The following is a 21,894-nucleotide window of genomic DNA, read 5'->3' on the forward strand; positions in this document are numbered from 1 at the left end:
CTGTCTGCGGCCTGGCCATTCCAGCTGTGGAACTTTGGACTGTTAGATCGGCAACATTGTACTCTTCATTGAAAGTGAGAAAATTAGTGGTTTTTCATTTGATCGAGAAATTCATACGATAGCATTGCTTTTAATCGCGACATTCCTACTGAAGTCATTGTAATGACTTGTGTTGATTTCAGTTGGGAAAACCGCTGAGGATGTAAAGAGGTAGGTGGGGAGTGAGTATCTGCTATTATAATGAAATCTACCCAACTTGTTTGTGAGTGATGGTAGACAAGAAGGTCTTCCATTACAGTGAAAATACCCTAACCCAGCCTTCACATGGGAAAAGATGTATGGGCGACTTCCCTGTCGCGTTTCTGGGTTAACGTTAAGAGCTATGCAATTTAATACAATCTTATTCACAACATGTACGCTACTTAATCTGGAAGTCAATGTAAAATGTAGAATTCCGTAGCGAAGCACGGGTATATCAGCTAGTAAGGTAATAAATTTCTAGTTGGTGGACTTAAAATGACGAACTATTGCTTGCTACTGGACAGGAAATGGTGGACAACCAGATCTTTATTTAGACTGGAGTGAATTCGAATAGAGTGAAAAACGCAAGGAATAATCACATTGGCCCACAACTGCCGTCTTGTGCCGTAATTGTATAAACTGACAATCTTATTTTTAGTAACTTGAAGACTAAAGTACTAACGAAAGCTATATTTTTAAAACTGTAAACCCAAGACATTATAGACTCATCCTGGTTTATTTTAAATAGGTAAACTCTGTACATCGAACCAGTTGGTAAATTTGGATGTTACTATTGTTTTGACACATACTTTAAAAAATGTACCAGCGAATTTCTTCTTCTTCTTAAGACGCCGTCTCCGAGTGGACGTTGGCGATCCACGTAACTAGCTCTGATCTTGACAGCGCAGAATGGAATGCCATTCCTGAAGTACAGCAGTGCCATCTTCGAAGGTCTTTCAGCCATGAATTTCTTCTTCCCCCAACAGATCTCTTCTCCTGTATCTTCCCTTCGATAATAAGATGTAATAACTGATACCTCTCACCTCTCATGATATGTCCTAGGTATTGCGTTTTCCTCTGTTTTATGATGAGCAGTAGTTCTTTTTGCTTTTTCATCTGACAAAGGACCTCGGCATTTGAAATTTTCATTACCCAGGATATCCGCAAGAGACGGCGATACAGGAACATTCGAAGGCATCAATACGTTTTTCTATGATTGGATCCAGAGTCCAGCTTTCACATTCTTATAGGAGAACAGAAAATACATAGCAGCGGATCATACGAATTCGTAGTTGGAGACTGAGATCTGACCTCACAAAGAATTTCTTCATGGTAATGAATTGTTTCCTGGCCTGTTCAATTCTGGATATTATCTACCGTTTGGAGTTACATTGGTCATCCAAGATGGTACCCAAATATTTGAGAGAAGACACTTGCTCAACTATTTCATCTTTTATTGTGAGATTTGTCCGAATTGCCTTCTTAGAGAACACCATCAATTTCGTTTTTGAGGGGCTAACATATAATCCAAACTCTTCACTGTGCTGAACTAAGGAATTTATCATGCACTGAAGGGCAGGCATTTCATCAGCTATGACACCAGTATCATCTGCATATCTGATGTTGTTGATGATTTTCCCGTTAATTTTGATCCCACCATAGTCTTCCAATGTTTCTTTAAAGATTGCCTCTGAGTAAATGTTAAACAACAGATGTGACAATACACAACCCTGGCGGACGCCCTTCCTGATCGAAGCAGTTTCTGAAGTTCCTTGATCAGTTTTGACACTTGCAAACTGATTCCAGTACAGGTTACTGATTATACGTAAGTCACACGAGTCAATACCTGTTAATCTCAGAATCTCTATCAGCTTATTGTGCCTGACACAATCAAAAGCTTTTTATAGTCTATAAAACAGGCATAGACATCAACATTCATATCTCTGCACCTCTATAACAACACATTTAACGAGAAGAGTGTCTCATATGTACCAACACCATTTCGGAAGCCGAACTGATTCTGATCCATGTGGGATTCACATTTTTTGTATATTCTAGTGTGAATGATTCGCAAGAATATTTTGAGCACGTGAGACATTAAACTTATCATACGATAATCATCGCACTGAGACGACTTAGGCTTCTTCGGTAGTGGTATGAAGGTTGATTTCAGCCATTCTAATGGTATTTCTCCTGATACATATATTTGATTGAATAATGATGTTAAGATATTGACGACGGTAGATTCCTGTTCTGTTATTACTTTGAGAACTTCAGCGTACACACCGTCAGGTCCAGTTGCTTTACCATTCTTTTGAAGTTTTACGGCATGTACAACTTCACTTTTTGTTATTTCAGGGCTATTTTCATTTATTCTCTCGTCAGGTGAAGGAGGATCATTTCTGTCATCTTTGAAGAGATTTTCTATATATTCCTTCCATCGTTTGAGTTTCAATTCCACACCCAAGTGGTGACTCATTTTATAATGACATTTATTAAGGGAATTTCAAAAGCATATTTTGCGTGAAAGGACTAGAGAAAAATTATAACAGTGCGACTCGAAACCGTATGTTTTGGTAACTACTAGCATAACTAACAACTCGAACCAAGGTCATGCCATTGTTACGTAGGTGGAATTACAGCGGATGAAAGGACTCGAACGCTGCGTCTACTTGCACTCTGTCATGCGTCTTAATCTCGTGCACACCGTGGATGTATTACATTCAGCTCCTTAAAAAAGCATTGTTGGGAAAGAAGATTTTAGAGCGCAAGCAAATTTAATACATTGTGATTGTGAAATTGTAAGGTGATATCCAGTGATTGGAAGGAGTACAAATTAAATTATACTGGAATGTAGAATTATAAGCGGTCGCTTGAGTTGAAATATGAAAGGGTGATTAAAATTTCAATTATAGGCCTAATTTAAACACGTGTTCGCGACCCACGATATTGATCAGGTGTATGTGCCTACAGGCATATTCACAAATGTTATCGTAAGATTATGTGCGATATAATGTTGATTCAAACTACACGATTTTCAGATAATATGCTGTCATGATGAAGTGCTAAGACCAAGAATCGAAGCAGTGTTAAATGGAAGCTGATCTGAAGGAAATAACAAAATGATCGAGTGCCAGTTTACATCGGCAGGCAAATGTACTTACCTTCGTATGAACATGAAAATTGTTCCTCCGTTCATTTTCTGACTCATTTGTTAACGCTTTAATTTGATTCGTGCTTTAGCCACTCATTTTCAATTTTATCATTACACGTATAGTTGCAGTACGATTTAATTTCTTTCTTAATCTGTTTACCCTCCAGGCTTGGCTTTTCCCTCGGACTCAGCGAGGGATCCCGACCTCTACCGTCTTAAGGGCAGTGCCCTGGAACGTCAGAAATCGGGTCGGGGTGTAAAACTGGGCAGGAGGACCAGTACCTCGTCCAGGCTGCCTCACCTGATATGCTGAACAGGGGCCTTATGGGGGATGGGAAGATTGGAAGGGATAGACAAGAAAGAGGGAAGGAAGCGATCGTGGCATTAAATTAGGTACCATCCGGCATTTGCCTGGAGGAGAAGTGGGAAACCACGGAAAACCACTTCGAGAATGGCTGAGGTGGGAATAGAACCCACCTCTACTCAGTTGACCTCCCGAGACTGAGTGGACCCTGTTTCAGCTCTCGTACCACTTTTCATATTTCGTGGCAGAGCCGGGAATCGAACCCTGGCCTCCAGGGGTGGCAGCTAATCATGCTAACCACAAAACCACAGAGGCGGACAGTATGATTTAATATTCGTGATAAAAAGTAAATTGAAGGGATAAAGAGTGTCTTCAACATTTTTACGCAAACATTTACGATATTTAGTACGTCTTAACTTGAGCTTCTTCAGGAGGCTATTAGCGAAAAAACATGGGAAAATAATAATATATTAGTCATCAAAATTTGTCAGTGATTCATGTGAAGCGTTGTGAATCTAAATATATTATTAAGCTCATGTTGAAGAGTAATTGGGAGATAAATTCATCTAAGCTGCCAAATTTAAGTTTCAGTGTTATTTTGCCTAATTTAATATCAAGTAAATTGCCAAGGGTCATCAGACAGACAGCACATAATAGCAAAAATGTAGGGACTTCATGGTGATAAAATGTAAGATACATTTAAAGAAGTCACTGATCGTAATATTAGATGAGATTGAATGCAGTATGGGACGTAAATATTCGAGTAAGAATTAAAATGTTGTAATACTATGCTGAGGGATACTACAGCTTCGTGAGAAAAATGGATCTGTTCTGCGGCAAGAATCCTCTGTTATTAAGCATGGACATATTATGTTATGAGAGCTTTAAAGAATAATTTGTGGGTGGATAAGGATATAATCAGAATCTACAAGTTAATACAATTGTTAGAGAATTGTATTTACCTGCTAGGAAATGCACAGATGATTAGGTCTTCGCATGTTTTCCGCAGGCAAGTGTAATGTTGCTTTATGCGAGGGATGTCAGTATAGGTAGGCCTATTTGATGTTTTCCTTTTATTACGGTCTTGGACATAAACGATCGTCTACGACGTCTACTCTATACTGCTAATATTTCCATAGGATATGTGTTTGATAATGATAATTATGTCTTCGTGAAGGATATACTCGTAAGAGTAGGAATTTCTGGTCATCAATATGAAATGACTGACGTGAAAACACTTTAATTGATGGATATTAGAGTCATCTAACAAGTTAAATAAGAGATGACTGTTTATTTGGGTTCAGAACTTTTTTGTTTGAATTATCATGATGGGTGAATGCACTAGAATCATCAACGGAAGGAGACGTAGAGGACAATGATATTGTATGTTTTCAAGTCATATTTCGAAATATTTGTTTGCGGCCTTACTGTTCTATTATTTCAGGTAAATAATTATTGCACGCTGTATATCTATTACCCCCAGTGGTTTTGTGTACGGTATAAATTGTGCGTTTCCAGCTTGAACTACGAAATCGTCGAATCATGTTTATTTGTATGTTATTGTTGATTCAGACTCTCAGCGTTGTTAATGCTTGGTTTATTGGCGGCTTTATACACTCAGGCTAGTAGTTGATATATTCTTTACATTGTTAAATACGATTAGTTGATTTAATTTTTCTTTGTAAGGAGAAATAATGTGAATGGGCGCAAGAGTGGCTACTTAAAATCAGTCTCGTGCAACGAAAAAATATAAACCGATTACCACGATAATGCTTCTATTATACATCGTAGTAAAGTTTAAATTCATGTAAATGATAAATGTTAATTGAAATATGATGTATTTAAATATTAGAAATTCACTTACTTTCATTTTCATGTTGAAAGGGAAGGTGTGGTATTCGAGAGTGTTACGTTTTTAGATGTAATTATTGACGTGGCATACAATTCGGAATTAGCGATTGTTGTAAATAGTAACAAATCATTGTTGCTATTGTTATTCATGAACCTCTTCTTTTGATCATTTTATTGCAATCCCATATGTCCATCCATGTTGTAATATTTATTACATTACTTCTTGAATTTCATGAAAATAAGGAAAAACTCTTCCAAGCACGTCGATGTCTCGTCTTAAATTTTCACTTAACTAAATTGTTTTTACCCAATTAGTCGTAAATTTACGACATCCCACGATTCTACGACGAGAAGAGAAATGTACGTATATAACCCACTAATCATAGATCATGCTATCTTCGACGTGGGTGGCAGCCAGAGCAGAGGATCGTGGATACACGAACGTGTCCTTCTTCCACCTCTGTAAACCACAAAAACAAGGTATAACATGTGGTAACAGAGCGTGGTTGAATGGGTCTGGACAAAGCCCCTTTTGACAGATTTTCGTAAAATCTGAAATTGAACACTAAAATTTTTCTGTTCTGTGATCTTTCTTCTAAAATGTCAAATTTTCATTCATTATATCTGGTGTTAGAGAGGCCCTTCGCCCGTGGTATTTGCGCAAGGGGGAACTAGTTTATGAACTATCTATGAGAAAGGTCCAGTCTAGTGGCATGGTTGCAACTGCCGCATCGAGACTTAAATATTCTTTAGATTTGCCCATTGGTATCCCGGTACATGGAGAGAAAAATATTGGCAACGCTCTATCCACAATCACCGAGCTCGATAGCTGCAGTCGCTTTAAGTGCGGCCAGTATCCAGTAATCGGGAGATAGTTGTTCGAATCCCACTGTCGGCAGCCCTGAAGATGGTTTCCGTGGTTTCCCCATTTTCAAACCAGGCAAATGCTGGGGCTGTACCTTAATTAAGGACACGGCCATTTCCTTCCCACTCCTTGCCACTTTCCTATCCCATCGTCGCCAACAGACCCATCTGTGTCGGTGCGATGAAAAACAACTTGTAAAGAAAACCTATCCACAATCACTGCTAATATTACTAAACTTGCCTCTATTCTCAGATTATTGGAAGGAGGCGAACCCTCCGGCAATCAACTTAAACGTGTTCAAGCTAGGTTAATTCATTTCCATAAAAGAGTGGGGGAATTTTTGTCTCTGAAACTTAATGATAAACATTCTGGTTGAACATATTTCTGAGTTGTAGAATAAGGTTAATCAAGTGTTGTCCGGATCTGCTAGTGGAAAGAGTGACTATCCTCCTCCATTAAATGTACATACAGAAGAGAACCCTAATAAGTCTTCCTATAGTGGGGAATCAATAGAACTACAACAAGCGTCTGCCCCATCCGAACAAGTCGTTAGTGATTCACAACTACTTCCTCCTTTCCTTATCAGTAACGCAGCTTTTGAACCCCCTCAACCTCCGGCGATATCTCCTGTCTTATCACCAGGCTTCAGTAGTACACCTCACCCTTTATCCATGTTGCTTAAGGCAATTTTTAAATTTTCGGTATATTCTACTAGTGGTGTTATAGCATTCCTTAGATTTCTTGTGGAATTTCAGTACCATGCCTTAGTATTTGCCCTCTCAAATTCACAAATTTTACAGATCATTTACCCCTTCTCGGTTGGTGTCCTCTCAGACAAAATCGTTAAGGCCATAGCTGGAAGGAGTTCGATCGAAACCTTCCATGCTTATCTATTAGCTAACATTATCCCTGCAAGAGCTTTGTTATCGTTAGTGCAAAAATACTACTTCCGAGTCCAAAGGCTAGATGAGAACCGAGCAGATTTTGTACAGGATATTAAATTCTACACAGGAGTGTTTGCATTACACTACTCTAAAGCTCAAATTGTACAGACCATTGTCGAAAGGATTTCTCCATCTTACCGATCTCATTTATGGTTTGCTTCCCGGCCACAAACATTTTCTGAACTCGAGGCTATGTCAGTGTCCGCGGAAGGAGTAAGATACGCAGATACTCTGCGAGTCGCTAGAGAACCTCCAGCGTCTTCTAATAGTTCTCGGCCACCACCTCGCCGAACCTTCGCTCCCCGCAAATGTTATGCGTGTGGATCGGTGAGCATCTTAAAAATAAGTGTCCTCTTGTAAAAAGTAATGCACCTAGGAAGGGAGCAGAGTCGTCTTAAGGATATTTCAAGTGCGGGTCGTTCTCATACATCGCTAAAAACTAACAGAACACCTTCTTGTTATACTTCTGGTTCCACCTCCGCTAATCCAGAGAATAGAAAATGACTAGCGTGCCCGACTGAGTTACCACTACCAGCTTCTCAGACTCAGCCCACTTCAATTCGGGCATGGAATTTTCCCAGGATGGGAGACTCTCTAAACATTTTTTGAAGGTTCCTGGGGAATGTCTCATAATTGACACTGAGACCCCAGTATATGTGCCCTTCCTCAAAATTGAAAAAAATAATGGACCGGTAACGGCATTGTCATACTCAGGAAGTGTTAGCTCCATTATTTCTGAAGATTGGTTTTTCAAATAAAAAGTTTGATGTAAATTTCCAGAATATATTTTTTCTTCTGTTAAATGTGTTTCGGCGAATTCTTCCCCTCTGGAAATTTTAGGATTTATTCACGCTAAAATTTGCATTTCTAAATTTACGTTGAAGTTTAAGTTGTTTGCTGCTAAACATTTGTCACACCCCGTAATATTAGGGGCAGATTTCTATGTCATATTCCGGTCTTGTGCTCGACCATCAAAGTAAATATTTCACATTGATATTTGAGAGTAATTTCCAATCATCCCTTTTGAAATGTATTTCTTCATCGTCTTCTATGATTTCGCCTCCCCAGATTGAGATGTTAGAACTTAGACTTATACTTGAGGATCAGGCTAATAGTATTCGCAAATTATGTCAGTCATATCCCGATTAGTTTTCGGAAACTCTTGGTGTCACTGATTTAATCGAATATAAGATCGATGGGACGGATTCGGCTCCTGTAAGTTTTCCTCCATATAGGCTATCTCCACCTAAAATCAAGGCCCTCAAGGAAATGATAGATCAAATGATGAAGGATGGTCTCATTCGGCCTTCAAAGTCGGCGTATTCATTACCCATTTTTCTGGTGCCGGAACTTGGAGGTGGCTTTAGGCCAGTAATTGATTACAGGGCGTTAAACCGTAAGATTGTATTACAATCAGTACCACTTCCTAACTTGCATTCATGTTTTCCTTGGTTCTGTAAGGCTACGTTCTTCACCATCCTAGATCTTAACCAAGGATACAATCAGGTACCTCTGGTGGAAGAATAGAAATATCTGACTACTTTCGCTACCGACGGGAACTTAAATGAATAAAACCGTGTGCCTTTTGTACACTCCACAGGCGCGGCTGTTCTTACCAGGATGATAGATAGGGACTTCTCCGATAATAAATTTGAATATCTGTACCATTATCTAGACGAAGTTGTTATTTTCTCTGAAACCTTTGAATAACAGTTTGTTCATCTAGAGGAAGCTCTAAATTGCTTTTGGAAGGTAGGATTGATAGTCAAGTTATCAAAACTATATTTTGCTAAAGTCATCTATGTCCTTCTTAGTGCATATTGTGTCATCTGACGGAGTTTCAGTCGATCATTCCAGAACGCAGGATATTCGTAACTTTAAGCCTCCCAAAGATGTTAAAGGGGTTGCTAGATTAATCGGCATAGTGAATTTCTTTAGGAAATTCATGACCAACTTTTCTGATAGGGCGGCATCCCTCAACCTCCTCCGTAGTAAAGGTGTCAAATTTTAATCGGGGCCGTCGCAGCAAGCTGCGTTCGAGGTTCTGAAATTATCTTTCTGTAACGCCTCAGTCTTCGCTATGCCAGACTTCTCCAAGAAGTTCATAGTACAGACAGACGCCTCATCATCTGCGGTCACTGCAGGTTTTCTTCAGGAATTTGAACTCGGACGGCGGTCAATTGCCTTTAACACGTTGGGTGCCACGTGCCGCCATATGGCGTCACGGTGGTCTTCAAATTTGAGATGGCGTGACGCCATATGGCGGCACACCGTTCTTGAAATCAGAGTTGGCGTGACGCCATATGGCGGCACAATTGAGTTTCAGGCGATGCACCATAAATAATCAGCTGTGACATCTATGCGCGTAAAATTGGTACTACGTGAAGTGCGAACTTCAGGGTCTATTCCAGCTATGTATTTTTACTCTATGCCACCATGTGGCGCCACAGTATTCTTCCGAAGCCACTGACCGGCCAGTGGTCATTGTCACAGGTGAAAGCGCGTGAGGCATTGTTTATTCTTCGTTTACGTACGTATTATCACTCAGTTTATATAGTTGTGCAAAAATATAAAAAATGGAAGATATTGGTAATAATCTTACGAGGGAACACATACATGTGTTACACTCGGATTCGGTTGAAATTTGGTAGGAATATTCATGGGAGGCATTAGAATGCTAAGGTGAAAACTGCATGTAGGTACCCAGCGCAAGTTTAAACGCCGAAATTGAACAAATAAATAGTCATAAAATTAGAAGTGCCGTGGGAGTATCGGGGTGTGGCGGAGAGGTAGGGAGGAGCGAAGCAGCGGACGTGAACCAACCGGGCTGCGTCGAGCTGCGCTAGCAGCCAGGTAGCGTATAGTTAGCGCGTTCCCCTTAACTTCCCGATCAGATGTGCAAAACGTAAATATGAAAATTACACATGAAACATGTGTACAAAGGACGATGTTTGAACAACGATGCCAATAAGGTTTGAAAAATTACAACGAGTAACAAGAACTCAGGCGTGCCGAGACGCATATTTTCATTGTTTAGAGTTATCAGAAAACTGTTCACAACAATATGTAATGTAAAGTACTTGTTTTGCATTTTACTAGGTTTTCATAAATATTGCGTTAATTTGCATTAGCAAATAAATATCCCGTATTTGAAATTCATATTGCACATTCCATGACAAAGAATTCTGTGACACCATATGGCGTCACGCTATATTTTATCTTTCCTAAAAATTGATGTGACACCATATGGCGTCACACATGACCATGGTATGGTGAGATAAAATTTACTTAGTACATCATATAAATACATCCCAAGATTATATAAACAGACTACAATGCGTACAATTGCTTTGGCACCAGCGGAATGCAATTCAAAAACATGCCTGGCACCAGTGGAATAGTGTGCTACAATCGGCTCGGCACTCAACGTGTTAAGTCTAGGACCTTATCATCTCAAGATGCCAAGTACTCCATATACGATTGAGAAGGATTTTCCGTCAAGTTTGCCTTGTAAAAATTGTGTCTTTATCTTGAACATGTTATGTTTGAATCAGAGATCGACAATCAGGCCCTGGGCTGGGTTTTGGCTAGGCCCTGTCGTACATGGCGAATCGGCCGTTGGGCTATTCGAACTTATGCATTTCAGTTTGACGTGCGGCACATTCGGGAATCGGAGAATGTGGTCGTTGATGGGTTTAGCTGAATGTTTTCTGGCAATGTCGATTCTGTTGACTAGCAGTATAGCCCTTCTGCTTCTATTTCCATACCTCATAGTACAAATGCTATTTTGACTGATGCCCCGATGCTATGTCAAGATATAGCAATATATCAACGTAAAGATCGTGTGCTGGCTCCTATTATAAAAAACCTGTTCTGTGGGGAACATGTTGTCCCTTCTGATGCCCCGATGCTATGTCAAGATATAGCAATATATCAACGTAAAGATCGTGTGCTGGCTCCTATTATAAAAACCCTGTTCTGTGGGGAACATGTTGTCCCTTATGTTCTGAGGAATGGGGTTCTGTGTTGCCCTTCGATGCACGATCAGAAGATGAAAATTGTAGTCCAGCTGTTCTTGTGCCTATGATCTTGAAGTATTACCATGAGACCCCAATTTGGGGGGCAGTTGGGCATTTTCTAAACTAGAGAGAATATAAGAGAGATGTTTATCTGTAAAACTATGGACAGCGAGATTAGGCATCTGGTCAAAGCTTGTAAATCTTGTTTGTTTGGCAAGCCCACGTTGTCTATTAAGTTAGGGCTATTGTCATCTCATCACGCATCTCGCTCCATGGAGCGATTGTGCAGAGATTATGTACCGCCTTTTCCTCAATCTAAGGGGAACGGGAACAAATTCATCCTTGTGTGTTTAGATAGTTTCACACGGTCCTCATGGCTGTTTTCGACCATATTTTCCACTGCTCAGTCCACTATTTCTTGCCTCAATAATATTTTTTAGTCTTTTGGAACTTGTCAATATATGGTCTCTGATAACGCCAAGGCGTTCACCTCCAATGTATTTCCTCAATTCTGTTTTGATCTATCAATCTCATGACGTCTGCGTACTACCCACAACCATCTCTAGCTCAGCGGGTTAACCGTAATCTCCGATCTGCCCTGATTGCTTTCTACCACGAAGATCATTCTCGGTGGGACACTTCATTGCACTGGTTATCTTTTGTATTTAACTCGGATATTCACGAGTCACACAAGTTTTCGCCCACATCTCGTATGCTTAAGTTTATTCCCAACACACATTTTCCTATTTGTGGTCAATCAATGATATTTTTACCAGAGACAACAGGCACAGGTAATATCAGGGATCTGTGGAGAAAGGCCAAAAAATAAAGCCGCTCATGTGAAAGTGAAAGTGAGATATGATCATTGACGCAGACCCACCAATTTAAAGGACGGTGTCTAGGTCATGGTTAAAAATTTCGTTCCAGCAGCCAAGCTTGCCCACAGATTTCATGGACCTTGAATCATACCGGATTTCTTAACTCCAGTCACGCTTTTGGTGAGCAAACCCGAAAGAATAATTTTTCGCGTTCATCTGTCCCAAGTAAAACCTGTGTGAATTCTGTGCTTTTCAGTATAGGCCATCAACTGATGGCATTGCCCATTTATTTATATTTCTTTCCTTAGCATCTTAAGTGTTTAATGTTTTGTCAAGAAAGTTTAAATAAGGAGGCCTTCTGCCCCTGTTGATGAATATTTGTAGGTAGTTAGGTCAGTTTCAAACCTCATTATAATTATTTTTGTGAAAACCTTCCCTTCAATAATTTCTTTTCCTGTCTGTCATTACCACCCCTGCCTCTAAACCTGAGCCAGAAATCCGTGCACTCGTCCTACAAGCCACCAAACATAACAGCTCCATATGCAACACAGTCCATAAATGTTACTGTCGCCCAGGAATTAATTGTTACAGTGCCCTACTTTCCTCTGAGGGCACGTCGCAATATATGGCGAGAGGTTCTGGCGTGGGGTACGGGCCCACCTCGTTCCGGCCAAGTCTCCTTCTCAACGGCCAACTTAGGCGCGGTCATCATTGGGAATGACTTGGAGCTGAACCCGAACCACCCACTTCATCATTGGGCGGGACTATGCTACTTGGTCCTTAGTGACCATCACCGTGTCTGCTCCTCTCAAGGTACCGGAAGAGCGGTACCTGAGGGTACTTGCGGGGCCCGGGGGCTCCATCCTGACGTCGGCAGTGGTTGCCGTTCTTACCGTCAACCTTGGGCATAACTGACTGGTCCCCTACGACTTGTCCAACTACATCAAGACTTCTCTACTGCAATAACCAATGAGAATAAACTCCCCATCAAGATACTATGCAACCTTTCAGAATTTTCAATTTTTTTGCCGCAAGATTTCTATCTGTTCAGACTATGGTAAAACCTTAGGGGGCGGAGGTCTGTACCGGAGGTACACCTTCTCCGTCCATTTGACCTTCGCGCCTTATAGGTCATCTGTGCTGTGAATCCTGAACTGTGTAGCTGAAGATACTTGGATCTTTTATCTTTAGATGTCTCTACTATCGGCCAATGTGTCCCCTCTGGCGGGAAGACGGACAATTAATATTTAAGGGAATTTGCTAACTTGATAAAACTTAAGTGTTTGTAAATATTTTTATGTGCTGAGGTTGTCAACACTACCACGACTTACTTTATTTCGTATGTTATTTTTATTTATATAATGACTTATTTTATACGGCCTGGCTCAGGCTATGAAGTCTGCTCTTATGCCAAACCATCATTGGACCAATCAGAAATTGTTGTATATATTTTTGTAGCCAATTAAATTTGGGGGTGTGTACAGGCGTTCTGCCTAGGTCAAAAGTGTTCGGGAAACTTCCCTGGAGTTGCTACAAAAGCTGGGCGCTTTAGGGCCGTATTGTCATATTCATCACTCCGGTCTAAGTGCGTCTACTGTGTAATTGGAAGCAGGAGCAGACTTGCCCTCATAGGATGGCCCATCAACTTACGGTAAAGGCAGACATCCTTCAATATGTGACAGCTCCAGGCAGTTAACTTGAGGGGAAGGTTTAAAACTTCTTTTTAATGTAAAATTCTAATCACCTTTTTAAATGTAAATTTTCAGGCAAATCTGAAGACTTTTCGAATCCCTGCTGGGAAATATGTAACTTAGGGAATAAAGAGTGTTTAATTCTCATGCAACTTGGTATGGAGGTGACTATTATTTTCTAAAATTCAACATTTTTAACACTATTTTGGAAGTGAATATTTCGCATCTAGTTACTCCTCTGTTCTATAGGCTTAGCCTCTGTAACTTCAGTCCATAAGGCCGTGCTGGATTTTAAGTGTATTTCAAAATGAGTGCTAGTGCATCGACTACTGGCATTTTGTACTTCTAGGCCATTTAGAATGAGCACTCATTGCCCCTGTTAAATTTTCATTTATTTATATACGGGTGTGTGGACTGTCGAGCTAAAATGACAGTAACCACAGTTTTTGAAGTTTATCTGGTGTAAATTTTGATAAGAAATTGGTGCTTCGGAGAGTCTGGATTGTATTAATATTTGAAACTCAAAGTACTATACGATGTAAGTGAGTGGAGGAACTATTGTATCGAAAACCTTCTCCATTGTACCTGATTTTTGACTTTAAGTCATTGTTGTTATCAGAGCTGACAGGCTCATCGTTATTTCATTTTGTTGTTCATTCAGATTATTTATCAAATTTTAAACAAAAAAGGAAAGAAAGGAATTATCAAAATTTTGTGCTTTAATTTACGCTCTGATCTTTTCTCTGTCCATCCATTCACACCGGCACATTCTTACACCTCTGTAAACCGCAAATCAGGTTATTATTATTATTATTATTATTATTATTATTATTATTATTATTATTATTATTATTATTATTATTAAATCTGAGTTCTGCATTCAAGATCTAAGGTAACCCCACACCACTTGACCGGGAGAGTTGGCCGTGCGGTTAGGGGCACGCAGCTGTGAGCTTGCATCCGGGAGATAGCGGGTTCAAACCCAGCTGTTGCAGCCCTGAAGGTTTTCGGTAGTTTCCCATTTTCGCACCAGGCAAATGCTGGAGCTCTAAATTATTAAGGCCACGGTGGCTTCCTTCCAATTCCTAGGCCTTTCCTATCCCATCGTCGCCATAAGGCCTATCTGTGTCGGTGCGACGTAAAACCACTTGTAAAAAATCACACCACCTGAACCGACATGAAAAGTTAATAATTTCCACCTTCCTTAAATGAAGTAGCATTTGCTAGCTGTATCAGTAAATATACTGCATGACCAAGTGGACTATCAATTAGACTGAGAAGCATCTCGCACAGCTTCTTTGATTGTCTCCATGTCCTTCCATGACAATGCGACGCCTCCAATGACTAATAGCGTAGCCACTATAGCTAACGCCATCAACAATTCTGCCAGGCCTATTATTATATTATCTCATATTTTGCACTCCGTTCTGATCAACTTGACCCGGCTGTGCCATCGCCCTGTCGCACTCCCATACCGCTGCACTGTTACACCCATTCTGCTTCCCCTGCACTTTCGCATCGTCACCACACACGTCCGCTCACTAGTTCAGCTCAGCAAACACTGAAATGGACTTCCGCTAAACAAAAAATACAAAATTTCTGGCTTACTCCTAACTTCATAAAACACATCAACATTAAAATGAGACAAATATTTCACAAAGAATAATGTATAGGAAATGTACGAACACAAAATTCATTCAGCTATCTCAATCATGTGAATCAATGGTTGGAAAAAGTAAACTACATTATGTCAGTTATCTAGTGTAAAGTTACCGTAATCTTTCATTGAATGAGAAGGGTCATCACAGCTTAACGTCGGTGTAAAGATGAATATCAGCTAAAAATACCCTTTCTTCTCAAGAGAATTAGTCAACGTTGTCTTCCATGCTAAGAGAACATAACCTCACACTTGGATGTTTTAATTATAACGATGTGGCTTTTACTTCCCACTGACTAATTTTCATGGCTTTGGCAGACGCCGAGGTGTGGTAATTTAGTCCACGATGAGTTCTTGTAAGTGCCAGTAAATCTACGGACATGAGGCTGGCTTATTTGAGCACCTGCAAGTGCCAGCGGACCGAGCCGAGAATGAACCGGCCAACTCATGCTCAGAAGGCCCGCGCTCTATCGTCTGAGCAACTTGGCCGGGCGTTTTAATTATATTTTATGATACTGTTACCTCCTATGGAAAATTAAACTGTCCTCAGATTATACTGGAAATACGAGGTTTAATTAACGACTTATGTAGGCCTCGCTTTCACAAAACGTCTGTACCACATCGCTATCATAATTATCATCATTCTGACCTGGGGAATTATCAAATCTCACTGGGCTTTGTATAATAATGAATTCCTGACATAACATATCTAAACGCATTCAGCAGTCTGATGAACATCTGTATGGGTTGGAAAATTGCAATACTAACTGCTAACCCTAGATCAAAATATAAAAACATCAGCACTACATTTGGACGTAAAGCAGGCTTCTAGAGTAAGAGTTAGTAACCCTAAGGTGACAAACAGGTTTCGAGAAGCCAATTTAAAATTCAAAGACACACTCCAGTACCTGAGTTGGACAGACTACATTACGACATGGCACTGCAGTTTGCTAGAGATCATATGCACTGGGAGCTAAGTAACTGGCATCATGTGCCGTTCTCGGATGTATCCCGTTTCATGTTGTACCGTTCAGAGGACCGTATGCGAGTCTATAAAAGAAGCAGGCAACGATTTCATCTAACAGCTCTATAACCTTGCTATTCCTTTTCTTCTTCTTCTTCTTCTTCTTCTCCTTCTTGTGGTGCCTATCCGTTTCGGATGTTGACGATCAGCATGGCAACACATTCTCAAGTTCTTCAGCCAAGTCATTACTCTTCTTCTACAGTAGGTTCTGGATTTCCTACTATCTTCCTTTGAGAGTCATTTTGTATTAAAGTACAACCTTGTGTATTCTTCATGATACTTCAGTTTATGATATCTTACTGTCAAAATGTCTCTTTCTGCTGACATTATATTTCCAGAACAGGATCATTTCGGATGTGGTCTGACCAAGAAATCCTTAGTATCCGTCCATACAATCACTTTAAGTCGCACCGGCACAGATAGGTCTTATGGTGACGATAGGAAAGGCCTACGAGTGGGAAGGAAGCGGCCGTGGCCTTCATTACAGTACAGCTATCTGGTATGAAAATGGGAAACCACCTAAAACCATCTTCAGAAGTGCCGACAGTGGGGTTAGAACCCAGTTTCTCCCGGATGCAAGCTCAAAGCTGCGCGCCCCTAACCGCATGACCAACTAGCCCGGTCAACCACATTTCATTGGCTTTTAGTCTTCTTACCCGATACTTTCGTCTAGGTACAGGGCTCAACTCAATACAACAGTACTGGGGAGACATGCCATCTCACTAGTGTTATTTTGCATTGGAGGTATAGATCGTGACTTAAACAGCTTCAAAATCCTCACAAACGCCAACCTGGACTTCTCTGTTCGGCAGATAATCCCTAATAACTGATCCCAATCTTCGTTAAATGATGTCCTCAGGTATGAATATAGTGCACCATTTTTACTGAAGGGTTATTAACCATCAGTTGCACAGAATGATGATCTTTATTATTGGAAACAATCACATACTGTACTTTAACCTTTTTTATGTTAGTCGACAGACTGTATTTCTGACTTATCTCGACATTTCCGTTCATCAGCATCTGCAGACACTCAAGAATACCTGCAAACACTAGTGTATCATCCACATATCGAATATTCTTAAGGCACTCCTCATTGATGATAATGTCCGTGTCAAAATCCTCCATTGCCTCCTGAGAAATTCTCTCTGAACAGATATTGAATAATAGTGGTTTTAGAACATACCCCTGTCTTACTTTTCGTTGTATCGTGATATCATTTTGTTTCTTCTCCTTGGATGCGTATAGAAGTTGTACAATCTACCGTTGCTTATGGAGGTAGATCTACTACGGTGTGGGCAGACATAAGTCTTCACACCAAAATTGATCTCCTGATTATTCGCAGTGGATCCTTGATTCCTCCACGGTATGTTTAATGGGTCTTATTAGTGCCGCATGCAATTTGTAACGTGAATGATAATGCTAAAGCGCCTAACTCCAAAATCGTTCGGGGATTTCTGCAAGAGTACCACGACCAACAAATATAGCTGCCATCAACAAGTCTAGAACCAACTGAAACAGAGCATCCAAGCAAGAAATCCATCACTCTAGATACTACCAGGCCTTGGAGATGCCCATTCGGAATGTCTGCCTCAACCGAAAGTGCAGTAACTTCTCTTGTTTTCAATGCGAGGGATGGGCAATAATCGTCATTAAGACTCTTTACTACCGAGTAGCTACTTTGGTGAATGATGAAAGATTGCTTTGTTTATGTCACGTTGCCCAATGATTGAATGTAGTGAGTGTCCAAAGAACGCTTTTCATTTCAATTGCATCTGTCTATCGGTACAGACCAGAGAGAAATGTAGCTTCCACCAAAGCCCCAGTCTGGTCCAAGGCTGGGTGAGTATGGAAGCTGCTGAGGTATTGGTGGTGTTGAGTAATGACTTTCGGAGAACGATCAGTGTGTCTGAGTGTAATGAAAAGCTTTTCTCATAGAGTCATTTCTGCTGCAACAGCAAATTATGAGGAAATCAATGACAAACTACCTCGTTCCTCATCTTGCCTAGTACGCCTCATGTTGGCATCGCGTTTTGTTTTCCGGTTTCCCTATGACCACATAACGTTTTGGTGGTACTATTTAAGGTTCCAACCAGCCTCTGGGCTGATCACTAATCATACGGATATCAAGCGGGTATGGATATACAAGAGAATGATCAAATTTCTTTTCTGAGCAATGTAGATGTCCTTAGGTTCGGAAGTTCATCTTATCAATCAATCATCAATGATGTGCATTTAGGGCTGTCAATTTCCTATCAATAGTTTACCGAGATTTTTAACTTGAAAATATATCGAACATTTCCCTTGATGATGTATTCCAATCACTTATTCCTCGAACTATGTATCAACATTTACCACAATTCGTCCTCTTGAATTCAAACTTTATCTTCATATAATGATCTTCCCTATTTTTAAAAGCTCCGCTCAAGCTTATCCATCAGTCAGCTATTGTCAGTCACTCTACGCCCTCTCTCCACTGACAGCTCGAAATATACCACTAAGTCGATCATCTCACCTACTTACTCCGAAGTCTCCAATGCCCAAAGTTTCCAACATTTTCGTAACACTACTCCTTTGTCGGAAATAATCCAGAACAAATCGTGCTTCTTTATTTTCGATCTTTTCCAATTCTCGCATCAAGTAGTTCTGGTGTTGGTCCCGTACACTGGAGCCATACTCTAATTTGGATCTTACAAGAGATTATATGTCCTCTCCCTTATATCCTTAATACAACCCCTAAATACTCGCTTACCGGGCGAGTTGTCCGTGAGGTTAGGGGCGCGTGGCTGTGAGCTTGCATCCGGGAGGTAGTGGGTTCGAATCCGACTGTCGGCAGCCCTGAAGATGGATTTCCGTGGTTTCCCATTTTCACACCAGGCAAATGCTGGGGTTGTACCTTAATTAATGCCATAGCCGCTTCCAATTTCTAGGGCTTTCCTATCCCATCGTCACCATAAGACCTATCTGTGTCTGTGCGACGTAAACCCACTAGCAAAAATATACTCGCTTAACCATGTGAAGAGATCTGTAACTTTTCTTAACAACCTCGTTAGGATTGGCATAGTTCTCTTCCACAAAACCGGGACAGAGGAATTTTACAGGGACGTTCCAAACCATTTTCCCGCCCTTGAGTCCGGGACGATCCCGGTTTTCCAGGGCGTATGGTAACCCTAGACACGGCAGAAATTTGCGCAGGACGTTGAATGAGTAATGTCAGTAGTGCATTAATTAAAATGTGTATATCTGAATGCACGCCATTTTGTTACAAAGAACTCATGGTAATAGTTATTAAATGTCTAGTGTTTTTTACGTGATATGTTTATTCCGTGATATGCCTGACCGTGGTTTATTGACCTATTGTCTATTAAAGCGAGAGATTTAAAGCTTTACATTGCGGAGAATTCTGATACAGCTGCTCCAGCACCTTACACAAGTTGCGGCAGCAGTGAAATTAATTTAGCAAGTCTTATTATGAAGAGATTTTTTCCTTCCTCACGTAAATGTAAACAAAATATTGTAAGTAGAAATCCTTGAGAAACGACTGAAATCTCAACATTCATGTCGCAGAGTGTGTTTCACTTCCGCACTATACAAACGAGGTTCGCTTGGAAATTTGAATTGAGCTATATCCTAATTGGCATGCAGGTCTCCAGGATACTCGCTAACTTCTTTGGAAACGATCAGTGCGTTAGCTTGACGTGGTTGGTTTTAATGAAACCCTTCTACCACAAATTCGCATCGCTGATTTGACTAACGACCCACGCGCTATCCAATCATATTGGACTGGAAGTAATCCTGCCGTTCGTTCATACGTCATGGCGTCGTTAGTGGAATAAGTCCACCAGATAATCCAAATATGGTCTTCTTGTTTGAGAACATGAACGAACTTCAATATCCATGGAATGAAAACAGCTATAACATTCTAATACTACATACCTTACTTAGTAATAATAATAATGAAAAGAAACCTCTACCGTTTCTTTCAATTTTTTTTTTACTTCAATTAAGTAACATATCGTTTGCCTCTGTGGTGTAGTGGTAAGTGTGATTAGCTGCCAAACTCGGAGGCCCGGTGTCGATTCCCCGCTCTGCCACGAAATTTGAAAAGTGGTAAGAGGGCTGGGACGGGGTCCACTCAGCCTCGGAAGGTCAACTGAGTAGAGAGGGCCGTGGTTTTCTATTTTTCCTCCAGGAAAATGCCGGGATGGTATCTAACTTAAGGCCACGGCTGCTTCCTTCCCACTTCCTTGTATATACATTCCAATTTTTCCATCCCCCAACAAAGCCACTGTTCAGCACAACAAGTGAGGCCGCCTGGAAGAGGTACTGGTCCTCCTCCACACTTGTATCCAGCAAACCAAAGTATCACCCTCCAGGACGCCGCCCTCGAGGTGGTAGAAGTGATCCCTCCCCAAGACCTAGGAAAAGACAAACCCTGGACGGTAAATGGATAAAGAAAGAAAGAAAGAAAAAAAGAAAGAAAGAAAGAAAGAAAGAAAGAAAGAAGAAATAAGGAAGGAAGAAAGGAAGGAAGGAAAGAAAGAGATTAATATACGGTAATCATTATGACATTGGTTTTAGGCTTTACAGCGACCGAAAAAATTTGGGGTGAATCTGATTAATAGTATAAAAATCTGCAATACGAGGGATTAGTTTAATCAGAAGACTACCTCTCAAGAAGAATTGGTAAATACTTGCCATTTTCCACTAAGTAATACATCTGTGTCAAGTCACTAGATTCTCACCGAGGTGAGTATGACCCAGGTAAACGTCCGAAGTATGTGATAGTTTCCGCAAGTAGAATCATGCATTTGAAGTTTATATTCCATCCAAACAACCCAGTACTATGCCTTAGGAGTAAAGTGCAATTTTTCAGCTGTATGGCTAAATCTTTAGCGTGTTGACCTTTGGTCGAAGGGATCCTAGGTTCGATTTCCGGACGGGTCACTTATTTTACCCTTAATTGGTCAATTTCTCTGGCTTGGTGTGTGTGTGCGCGCGCGCGCGCGCGCGTGTGTGTGTATGTGTGTGTGTGTGTGTGTGTGTGTGTGTGTGTGTGTGTGTGTGTGTGTGTGTGTGTGTGTGTGTGTGTGTGTGTGTGTGTGTGTGTGTGTGTGTGTGTGTGTGTGTGTGTGTTTGGTGTGAATGCTGTCTTCAAAATTAGAATTAATCATAGGTTAGGCCCCACACTCACAGGCATTTAGGTGTCTATTGGAAGGACTTCAAGCAGGCCTCTCCGGAGGCTATACGCCACAAGAAATATTATTTAACAATAACGTGTACACAGTTGTGATTGAGAAATTGAGCGTGATCAAAACATTATTTATACGCTTTAATAAATTTGCTGACGAACGTATATGAGTCTGTGTGCTACAGAGGAGACTCGCAATATTGAGGAAATATTGGAAGTTGGCGCATTTTGAGAATGGTTTACAAAATAATATTTATGCACTGGCCCAACGATTATTTATGCTACATTAATTCCGTGCTTCAAAACAATAATATAATTTACTTTAAAATTAATTCATTTAATCATATTTATAATA

Source organism: Anabrus simplex, chromosome 1 (genome assembly GCF_040414725.1).
Source record: "Anabrus simplex isolate iqAnaSimp1 chromosome 1, ASM4041472v1, whole genome shotgun sequence".
NCBI lineage: Eukaryota > Metazoa > Arthropoda > Insecta > Orthoptera > Tettigoniidae > Anabrus > Anabrus simplex.